Source organism: Astatotilapia calliptera, chromosome 3 (genome assembly GCF_964374335.1).
Source record: "Astatotilapia calliptera chromosome 3, fAstCal68.1, whole genome shotgun sequence".
NCBI lineage: Eukaryota > Metazoa > Chordata > Actinopteri > Cichliformes > Cichlidae > Astatotilapia > Astatotilapia calliptera.
In genome coordinates, this window is record NC_137424.1 from 2,002,152 (window position 1) to 2,005,110 (window position 2,959).

The 2,959-nt window shown below is 43.3% G+C and overlaps 1 protein-coding gene across 1 annotated transcript in view; it reads left to right on the top strand.

Annotated features, from left to right (window-relative positions):
* Window positions 1-2,562, top strand: part of LOC145419375 (protein NLRC3-like) — a 177,604-nt gene extending 175,042 nt beyond the window's left edge. The window contains exon 7 of the mRNA XM_080294525.1: window positions 1-2,562. This exon is cut by the window's left edge and continues 1,530 nt beyond it. The gene's annotated coding sequence lies outside the window, so the exon portion shown is untranslated.
* The last annotated feature ends 397 nt before the right edge of the window (window positions 2,563-2,959 follow it).

Consider the following 2,959-nt stretch of genomic DNA (forward strand, 5'->3'; position numbering starts at 1 on the left):
ACTGACGTCACACAGACAGAAGGATGAACCAGTGAGGCACAGAACACAGTTACTGGAGATACTGGATCAGCTCCATGTGAACCTCTGATGGAGAAGCTGCTGAGCCAGAGAAACATCAGGACATGACAGCAGCTGCACTTATCTAACAACATGTAGCAGAGCTGATCTATGTTAGAGGATCTATCACAGCAGCTGAAGCCAAAGTCCAACACTGGATACCAGCTGAGCCTGTGCTGAGTGTAGTGTTACAGGAAAAGGGCAGAAACACTGGTAGCTCCCAGTGATGCTGACTGGGGCACAGAGCTGAATGATGCAGCATCAGGACACTGTTTCAGTCTGACTGACAGAGAAACCTGTAGCTGTATCTACATGTGAGGCAGAGGCCACACAAGCAGCTTTCTATGTTTCACAGTGACTGAGATCTTCAGTGGGGGTGGACATGCTCCTGTACAGACCTCTGAGGAGAACCAAGGTGCAGTCAAAGAGTCCAGTCTGTCCTCACAGATGTGAACATGTGCTTTCATCAGGTCTGCTGTCAGCTAGCAGGCTCACATCAGAATCACTGTTCCTGAAAAACACAGTCTGTGTGACATCATCAGTCAGCTGATGGTCCCAGATCTGAATGGTTTCTGTCTCTACTGAGGAAGTCAGAGAATATCACTGAGGTGTGGATCAGGTCTGAGTGAGCTGTGGAGGGACAGCTTTAAACAGTCCACAGGTCTCACGTCCTGCTCAGTCTGCTAGCAGATACCTCGTATTGTTCCAGATGTGCTGACATCAGCAGCAGCACAGCTGTGTGATACCATGAATCTCAGTTATTGATCCAACACACAGTAAATACAAAGATCAGGATTTCTGAGAGTAATCATTATGAGTCTGAACACATGATCACTGAATGTTAGTCTCCACAATAATAAGCTAACACAAGCAAACACAGCTTTCAGCTCTTATTTTGAAACTGGCTTATTTAGAGAGCTGTGATGTGAGCGTGCCTGGCTCTGAGGCACTTGGGTCAGCCTCTGTTGTTTAGAAGTGTTACAGACTGTGAATGACACAGACCTGTCAGTTTCCATGTTTGTCTGTAACACAGCTCAGGGGCTCCATGCTGAACGCATCCATCCAGTGTTATTGATCCAGGACTGATACCAGCATTGGGATCAATACTACAACACACAATCACATGTGTCCACGTGATGCAGTTTGAAGAGCAATCAGATGTCTCTGTATGAGGAGGCGGGGTCACAGGAGGTTCACAGAAACTCTGCAGCAGCATCATCAGCTCACATGGAAACTTTGATGATTCACTTCTGTGGTGTTTTTACAGAAACACGTCACAAAATTAGCTCCACCTGTTTTGTGAGCTTTGAGTTTCTTGTCTTCATCCTGGATTCTTGTGTTGCTGTTTTTACACACAGCAGATATTTCCTGGTTGCTTCCTTGATGACCACATGAAGCTTTCTGAAGCTTGGATTGAAAACGCTTCATTACTCAAAGCTTTCCAACACAGGCCTCTGTGCTGCCATCTGGTGGACAAACATGTGAAGTGCAGCGTGAAGCTACAAATGAAACTGCTTCAGCTACGTTTATATATAACATACTATAACCTATATAATGTGGAGATCAGGGAAATTATTTTGTTGCTACTGTTAATAATCATCATCATTACCATTGCATTAATAATATAATCTACAGCATTGATATTGCATTCAGATGTTTAAACATTTTGGTACCCAATTAGCCTTTACTACAGGTGCAGTTATAACCACTTTAAACTGTTGAGTTGAATCTATGATCTTAAATGCTTTTGAATGCTTGTTATAATCTTAAGTGTGTATGGGCTGATTCTGTTGATTCTGAGTCCACTCTGTGCAAAGTCTTGACAGGAAGCTGCATGTTTGCAGAGCGTGCTTTTGCAAAAGTGAAACTAAAAGCAGAGTGTAAGTGCAGCTTATTCTGAGGAGCTGTTTGGATGATGCTATTTGAATAACCAGGTTGTTCATTATTATCTTTTATACTTTTATATTCTTTTATTAAGCTTCTAGTAGAGGTTCTTGATTAAAACATTTATTCAATATACTACATATATAGTTTTAGTAAACTGCTAACACATGTGAGAGTGGCCTCTGTTTGACTGCGAGCGTTAGTAGGTGAGAGGTGACACAGAGTGCCAAGTGAGGTCGTGACACACACACACATAGTAGATACATTCAGTTATAGGTGAGAGGTTAATCATGTTTGCTTGCAACTGCGGGCGTGCAGAAGTGGTATCTTACTGCAGAGCATGGTCTGTGGTTTTGGAGAAGCGGCAGTCAAAAGGTTGACAGGAAACATCTGCCATGAAGATAGAGATAATGTTCTTTTCAAACTGTGTTAAAAGTCATTGTGGTTTTGATTTGACGTATGTATGTATGTATCTGTGTGACGTTGAAGGGGCGTCATTAAATTCAAACCCCGATGGTATAAAATATCTGTTTATGCTTTGATTAGTCGGAGATCAGCGCTGTCTGCGTACGGCGCTGGTCCCCCCACGCGTGTGTTCATTAAAATCAATTGTTTGACCAAGCTCTTCTGGACCTGGTTGTTTGTACTCTCCTTCCTCAATATTTGAACCTTAACAATAACTATATGTATAGTGTATTATGTAGGTTTTAGAGCTGGGGGTAGAACTGCTGATGGCCTGGTTGTTATTTATGTTCCCCATGGTTCACCAGCTCTCACACAACATCAGCACCAATGATCCACGTCCTTATAAACCTCTGAATCAGGTCCTGAAGCAGTGACGTCCTGAGTGAAGACCTCACTGATCACATGACTCTGGTCACCTGGACTCAGTGTTTCTTAAGCAGTGTGCTGGGTTTTTAAAAATACGTGGCTGCTGCCTGATGTTGGGCCCACAGAGGAAGACGACTCACTCGCTCTTCTTCACTTCCTCCTTAAACATGTGGAAGGAGAGCAAAGT